The sequence below is a fragment of the Arachis hypogaea genome, chromosome 13 (genome assembly GCF_003086295.3).
Source record: "Arachis hypogaea cultivar Tifrunner chromosome 13, arahy.Tifrunner.gnm2.J5K5, whole genome shotgun sequence".
Taxonomy (NCBI): Eukaryota; Viridiplantae; Streptophyta; class Magnoliopsida; order Fabales; family Fabaceae; genus Arachis; species Arachis hypogaea.
This window is the reverse complement of record NC_092048.1, coordinates 58,303,664-58,311,385: the sequence shown is the minus strand read 5'-3', so window position 1 is coordinate 58,311,385 and position 7,722 is coordinate 58,303,664. Positions and strand designations below refer to the sequence as shown.

At 40.5% G+C, this 7,722-nt stretch overlaps 2 non-coding genes across 2 annotated transcripts; both read left to right on the top strand.

The window, feature by feature from the left end:
* The first annotated feature begins 655 nt into the window (after positions 1-655).
* On the top strand, positions 656-759 carry LOC112739733 (small nucleolar RNA R71). Its single transcript, XR_003170669.1, has one exon. It is a non-coding gene; the product is annotated as a small nucleolar RNA R71 (small nucleolar RNA).
* Positions 760-6,698: 5,939 nt separating this feature from the next.
* On the top strand, positions 6,699-6,806 carry LOC112739131 (small nucleolar RNA R71). The gene has a single exon (XR_003170071.1). It is a non-coding gene; the product is annotated as a small nucleolar RNA R71 (small nucleolar RNA).
* Positions 6,807-7,722: the final 916 nt, after the last annotated feature.

The window sequence follows — 7,722 nt, the reverse complement described above, 5'->3', positions numbered from 1 at the left end:
GGTTGCCATCATTCCTTCTATCCGGTTTAATTGATCTTGAAATTATTGGTTCGGATTAAGTTGGGTAGGTTGATTATTTTGGCCATGATATGATGGTTGGGGGTAAGTGTTTTGTGTGGCTTGGTATGATCTTTGGTTGGAGTTTTGGTATGTGGAATTGTTATGTTGGTTGTGGTTGTAAGGTTTGTGGTTTTGTGGTTGGGTTTGTTGGTTCCCCCACCCAAAGTTTGGGTGATTTTTCCATCCTGGGTTGTAAGTGTTGGAGTGTGGATCATATGATTGCCTTTGTTGGTTTCCCACATAGTTGGCCTCTTCCCAATCACCTCCTTCAATGCTTACTTCCTCTTGATCTTGTGTGTGTATTGCAGCCACTTGCTTTGTTTCTAATTGCCTGGTAAGCTCTGCTAGTTGCTTGGCAAACACCTTGTTTTGGGCTAGAATTGTATCAACATGGTTCAGCTCCATGACTCCCTTAGTGTTGTGCCTTTCTGATGCATAGTAGTACTCATTCTCAGCCACTGTCTCAATCACCTCAATGGCCTCTTCCACAGTCTTTTTCCTGTTCAATGAACCTCCTGATGAATGGTCTACAGCCTTCCTTGATTCATAAGAGAGTCCATCATAGAAAATATGCAATTGCACCCAATCATGGAACATGTCTGGTGGGCATTTCCTTGTCAAGTCCTTGAATCTCTCCCATGCCTCGTAGAGAGTTTCACCATCTTGTTGTCTAAAAGTCTGAACCTCAGATCGAAGCCTATTGACCTTTTGTGGGGGGTAGAAACGTGCCAGAAACTTGCTTTCCACCTCATCCCATGTTGTTAGACTCCCCCTTGGGAATGATTCCAGCCACTTAGCTGCTTTGTCCCTAAGTGAAAATGGGAACAAAAGCAGTTTATATGCATCTTCCTGGACTCCATTGGACTTCACAGTGTCACAAATTCTCAGGAATTTTGTGAGATGTTGGTTTGGGTCTTCATTAGCACTTCCACCAAATGAACAATGATTCTCCACAAGTGATATTAGCTGTGGTTTGAGTTCAAAATTGTTAGCCTGAATGGGTGGTTTCTGGATGCTGCTACCACAATTCCCAGAGGTTGGGTTTATGTATGAACTAAGAACCCTCCTCTCAGGAATGGCATTGTTTCCATCAGCTCTCTCATGGTTGTGAACTTCTCTATCCATGTTGAGATCTAAAGCTTCCTCAAAATTGTCCTCAGATTCTCCTTCAGATTCCTCTTCTCCCACTACTCTCTTCCCTCTTGCTTCCCTTCTCAGTCTATGAAGGGTCCTCTCTGGTTCGGTATATGGAGGAGTTGATGTCTCTCCTCTCCTACCTGTCATACAAGAACACAGCACAGGCACAAACAAGTGAAATACTCTTGGTTAATGGAAGAGTATGGTTAGAGCAATTGAGGAATTAATTCAAACAGTTAGTGAGTCAGTGAGTTAGTTGCTTGAATTTAAAGGCATAAAGAAAGAAAGCATGTAACCGAGTGCAGAAATTAAAATTCAACAAGTAACTTGAACAGAATTAACAAAGCAAGAGAAATTGCTCAATCTAGTTAGCTTCCAATTGGAGAATTGTCAATCGAAAACCAATCCCCGGCAACGGCGCCATAAACTTGATGCGCATAAACTAGTTATGCTACGATTTAGGAAATTGCACGATCGGCAAAATTCCTTCCGGCAAGTGCACCGGTTATCGTCAAGTAAAAACTCACAATAGAGTGAGGTCGAATCCCACAAGGATTGGTTGAGTGAGCAATTCGGATTAGAAGTGTGTTCTACTTGAGCGGAATCAAGATTGAGATGAGAATTGCGGAATATAAAATTGGCGGGAAAAGTAAATGACAAGAAATTGAAATGGCGGAATCTTAAATTGCATGAATTAAAGAGCAGAAACTAAATTGCTGAAATTAAAAGGGAATGGAGGTGATTGCATGAATTGAGTTGCAGAATGTAAAGAGAAGATGGAAATCAGAATTGGGGGATTCATTGGGTTATAGGAGATATTGAGATCTCCGAATCAAAACATGTTTATCTCTTCCTCAAGCAATGCGTTCATTGAATTTTGCTTGGAAATCTTATATGATTGGATCCCAATCCCTTGGCTCACCAATTCTCTCTAAAAATGAACAAATTCCCAATCCCTTGGTTTAAATGTTCATAAGAAGAGATGATGCTCGATCACTGATTATACCACACAGTTTCATGAACCACAATTTGGTAGGATTACATGTCACAATATCCATCCAAACCCCAATCCAATTCACTGTGAGAAAGCTTCTCTAGCATGAATCCTCCATTCCTTTCCCAAGGTTCCGAAGGATTCCAATTATGGGTAGCTTCTTTCCCAAGACAACTACCCAATGGAATTAGATCGAGAAGCTTTCTAACAAAATTCAAGAGAAAAGATTGAAGAAGAAGATAAACTATTATTGATTCATTGAATTACAATAGAGCTCCCTAACCCAATGAAAGGGGGTTTAGTGAGTCATAGCTCTGAATTCAATTACAAAGATATGAAAACTAGCTAAAAGTGAAGGTTCCAGCTCTTCCTAACTTAAATTCTATCCTATTTATACACTTTCTATATTGAGCTTCTGTTGTGTTTCTTGGGCTTTGAGGCCTCTCCCTGCTTTCCTTTTGCCTTGGGTTTATGATCCATAATCTTGATGAGGCTGTTGATCCAAATTCTGTAACATTCATTGAGCCAACTTAGTGATAATCAAATAATGACACATGATTCAATAAATTGAGATTTCAAACTCATCAATCCTTCAGGCCCAATCCCATAAACCATGATATTCAATTGGGTTTCATACCAGAGTAAGTTTAAGTTAATGTTTGTGCTCAAAGACTAACTTAAACCGCACTATTTTTGGCCCAGAAACCTTTTCCAAGAGTGGCGTTTAAGTTGCAGTTCAAGCTTAAACTGCAGCTTAAACGCCAGACACTTCCAGTGAGGCCTTTTGTAGAAGCACGTTTAAGCTTCAGTTTAAGGTTAAACTGAAGCTTAAACGTGGAAATGGAAGAAGGCAGCCCTGGAGAGTCATGTAGTCGAACACGTTTAAGCTTCAGTTTAAGGTTAAACTGAAGCTTAAACGTGGATATAGGAAGGGCAGCCCTGGAGGTCGAACACGTTTAACCTCCAGTTTAAGGTTAAACTGGAGGTTAAACGTGGAAATGGAAGGAGGCATCCTGGAGGTCGAACACGTTTAACCTCCAGTTTAAGGTTAAACTGGAGGTTAAACGTGGAAGCTTAGAAGGGTAGCCCTGGAGGTGTCGAACACGTTTAAGCTCCAGTTTGAGGTCAAACTGGAGCTTAAACGTGGAAATGGAGAGAGCAACCCTGGAGGAGAAAACTTGGTCGAACACGTTTAAGCTCCAGTTTGAGGTCAAACTGGAGCTTAAACGTGGAAATGGCTCCCTGGTGCTTTTCCCATTCTGGCGTTTAACCTCCAGTTTAAGGTTAAACTGGAGGTTAAACGTGGAACTCCTTCCTGAGTGGCATTATCATTCTGGCGTTTAACCTCCAGTTTAAGGTTAAACTGGAGGTTAAACTTCAATTCCAGCATTTCTTAGCCTTCCTGATTCTGGCGTTTAAGCTCCAGTTTAGGCTCAAACTGGAACTTAAACTCCACATGTGATATTCAAGCTTCCTTTATTGATTTTGTTGCTTCCTTGCTTAGCCTCTTCTTCCCTGAAATCATCCAAACAATTGCATCAAAGTCTTGCAAAATTTCATGAGAAATCTTCCATTCATAGCATTCAAGTAATATAACTAAAACTCATGGAATTTGCATTAAAATCATACTGTTTGGATGGTTCATTGCTTTGTTCTTCATTTAACCATTTTTGGTTACTTTAAGCTCAAGAAAATGCATAAAACAACTAAAACTAACAGAAAAATGCTAGTGAAACTAGCCTAAGATGCCTCGGCATCAAATGGCTATAATCAACACAGATTCCGCAAATTTTTTGTGGGACTAGTTGTTGGTTTTGCTGTGGTGGAGGAGGTTGAGCTTGTTGAGCTTGTTGATTCAACTGCATTTGCTTCAGCAAGTTCGTCATTTCACAGATGCTTTGAGTCAGAGCAGCAGTCTCTCTACTAGAAGATACTTCTGCAACAGCTTTTGAACGGCCTTGCTTCTGTTTGTGGTTCCTAGTGGATTCAGCTAAATCACTGATTAATTGCCAAGCTTCATGAGTGGTCTTGTACTTCTTCATAGACCCATTGCTGGCACTTTCCAGTGTGGTCTTATCTTGGGGCCTCATACCCTGTGTAATATAGCTGAGTAGCACGATCTTGTCAATCATGTGATGGGGGAATGCTTCCAGAAGATTACTGAAGCGCTCCCAGTATTCAAAGAGAGTCTCATTGTCATCCTGAACAATTGTGGAGATATCCTTCCTCAGTTCATCAGTAACTTCAGATGGAAAGAATTTCTCCAGAACTCCTTTCTGAGTGTATTCTAGTTGGATACATTCGCTAGAGGTTGAGTGTAGTACCACTCTCTTGCTTTTCCCTCAAGAGAAAATGGAAAAGCTTTCAGCAGAATTGAAGTTTCATCAGTGCCATCACGCCTGACAGTAGAACAGGCTGCCTGGAAATCTCTCAAGTGCTTGATAGGCTCTTGAGCAGGTAGGCCATGAAACTTGGGCATCAAATTTAGCAGTGCGGTCTTTATTTCAAAATCTGTAGCTACCGCTGGATGATGCGCTTGAAACGGTTGCATTGTAAAATCAGGGGCTCCTTCCTCATGGATGGTAACTCTCCTAGCTGCCATGTTTTCTGCACGTAAAACAACTGAATCAGTAGAACGGGGGCTGGTTTCTTCCTCATATTCACTTTCAGATCCGCCCTTAGAGCGGGCTAATTGACGATGTTCTTGCCTTATTCGTGAAATTGTCCTTTCAATTTCAGGATCGAATATTAGCAAGCGTGGATCAAGAAGTGAACGCGTCATTTGACGGAAGAAACATGCAGCTCATAGTAGCAAAATAAAATAAAATGCAAATAAATAAATTCTAATCAATAAAATTAGCACTCTATTGCAACTCCCCGGCAACGGCGCCAAAAATTGATGAGACGCAGAAGCTGGTGAATTAAAAATTATTAAAATGGTTACATTGCAAGTATAGTTCTTAACTCACCGAAAACTGTGCCTCTTTTCCATGTTTACAGAAGGATGTCCTTGAGTTTTAAACTCAAGGGAGTCCTCATTCAATTGAAGGACTAGTTCACCTCTGTTAACATCAATCACAGCTCTTGCTGTGGCTAGGAAGGGTCTTTCAAGAATGATGGATTCATCCTCATCCTTCCCAGTATCCAGGATTATGAAATCAGCAGCGATGTAAAGGCCTGCAACCTTTACTATCACGTCCTCTACTTGTCCAGAAGCCTGTTTTCTTGAATTGTCTGCCATCTCTAATGAAATTTCAGCAGCTTGTACCTCAAAGATTCTCAGTTTCTCCATTACAGAGAGTGGCATGAGGTTTATTCCTAACCCCAGGTCACATAGAGCCTTCTCAAAGGTCATGGTGCCTATGGTACAAGGTATTAGGAATTTTTCAGGATCCTGTTTCTTCTGAGGCAATCTCAGTTGATCCAATGCATTTAATTCATTGGTAAACAGGGGAGGTTCATCTCCCCAAGTCTCATTACCAAATAAATTGGCATTCAGCTTCATGATTGTACCAAGGAACTTGGCAACTTGCTCTTCAGTAACATCCTCATTCTCTTCAGAAGAAGAATACTCATCAGAGCTCATGAAGGGCATAAGGAGGTTCAATGGAATCTCTATGGTCTCTAGATGAGCCTCAGAGTCCTTTGGTTCCTCAGAGGGAAACTCCTTATTGATCACTGGACGTTCCAAGAGGTCTTCCTCCTTGGGATTCACGTCTTTCTCCTCTCTTGTGGGTTCGGCCATGATGGTCAATTCAATGGCCTTGCACTCTCCTTTTGGATTTTCTTCTGTATTGCTTGGGAGAGTACTAGGAGGGTTTTTAGTGATCCTTTTACTTAGCTGGCCCACTTGTGCTTCCAAATTTCTAATGGAGGACCTTGTTTCATTCATGAAACTCACAGTGGCCTTAGATAGATCAGAGACTAATTTTGCTAAATTAGAGGTATTTTGTTCGGAGTTCTCTGTCTGTTGCTGAGTGGATGATGGAAAAGGTTTACTATTGTTGAACCTATTTCTTCCACCATTATTAAAGCCTTGTTGAGGCTTTTGATGATCCTTCCATGAGGGATTTGGGTGATTTCTCCATGAGGGATTATAGGTGTTTCCATATGGTTCACCCATGTAATTCACCTCTGCTATTGCAGGGTTTTCAGGATCATAAGCTTCTTCTTTAGCAGATGCCTCTTGAGTACTGTTGGATGTAGCTTGCATTCCATTCAGACTCTGAGAAATCATATTGACTTGCTGAGTCAATATTTTATTCTGAGCCAATATGGCATTCAGAGTATCAATTTCAAGAACTCCCTTCTTCTGAGGCGTCCCATTACTCACAGGATTCCTCTCAGAAGTGTACATGAACTGGTTATTAGCAACCATGTCAATGAGTTCTTGAGCTTCTGCAGGCATTTTCTTTAGGTGAATGGATCCACCTGCAGAAGTATCCAATGACATCTTAGCTAATTCAGACAGACCATCATAGAATATATCCAGGATGGTGCATTCTGAAAGCATGTCAGAAGGACACTTTTTGGTCAGTTGCTTGTATCTCTCCCAAGCTTCCTAGAGGGATTCACCTTCCTTCTGTCTGAAAGTTTGAACATCCACTCTAAGCTTACTCAGCTTTTGGGGAGGAGAAAACTTGGCTAAGAAAGCCTTGACCAGCTTATCCCAAGAGTTCAGGCTATCCTTAGGTTGAGAGTCCAACCATATTCTAGCTCTGTCTCTTACAGCAAAAGGGAAAAGCATGAGCCTGTAGACTTCTGGATCTACTCTATTAGTCTTAACAGTATCACATATCTGCAAGAATTCAGTTAAGAACTGAAAAGGATCTTCAGATAGAAGTCCATGGAACTTGCAGTTCTGTTGCATCAGAGAAACTAATTGAGGTTTCAGCTCAAAATTGTTTGCTCCAATGGTAGGGATGGAGATGCTTCTTCCATGTAAATTGGAATTAGGTGCAGTAAAGTCACCAAGCATTCTCCTTGTATTATTATTATTTTCGGCTGCCATCTCCTCTTCTTGTTCGAAAATTTCTGAAAGGTGCTTGCTGGATTGTTGTAATTTAGCTTCTTTTAGTTTCCTCTTCAGAGTCCTTTCAGGTTCTGGATCTGCTTCAACAAGAATGTTCTTGTCCTTGCTCCTGCTTATATGAAAAAGAAGGGAATAGAAAAATAATAATAATAGGGATCTTTTTTGCCCAGGTATAGAGGTTCCCCTGTGTGAGTAGAAGAAGAAAAGAATATAACGTAAAGAAGAGAAGAGAAAAAAACTCGAACACAGAGAGGGAGGTAGTGTTCGAATTTTTGGATGGGAGAGAAGTGTTAGTAGATGAATAAATAAATAGAAGGAGATGAGAGACAAGGATTTTCGAAAATTAGGAATGAAATCAAGTTAAAATTAAAAATTGAAACAATTAGTTAATTAAAAAGAATTTTTGAAAAAAAGGGAGATATTTTCGAAAATTATAGAGAGAGAGTTAGTTAGGTAGTTTTGAAAAAGATAAGAAACAAACAAAAAGTTAGTTAGTTAG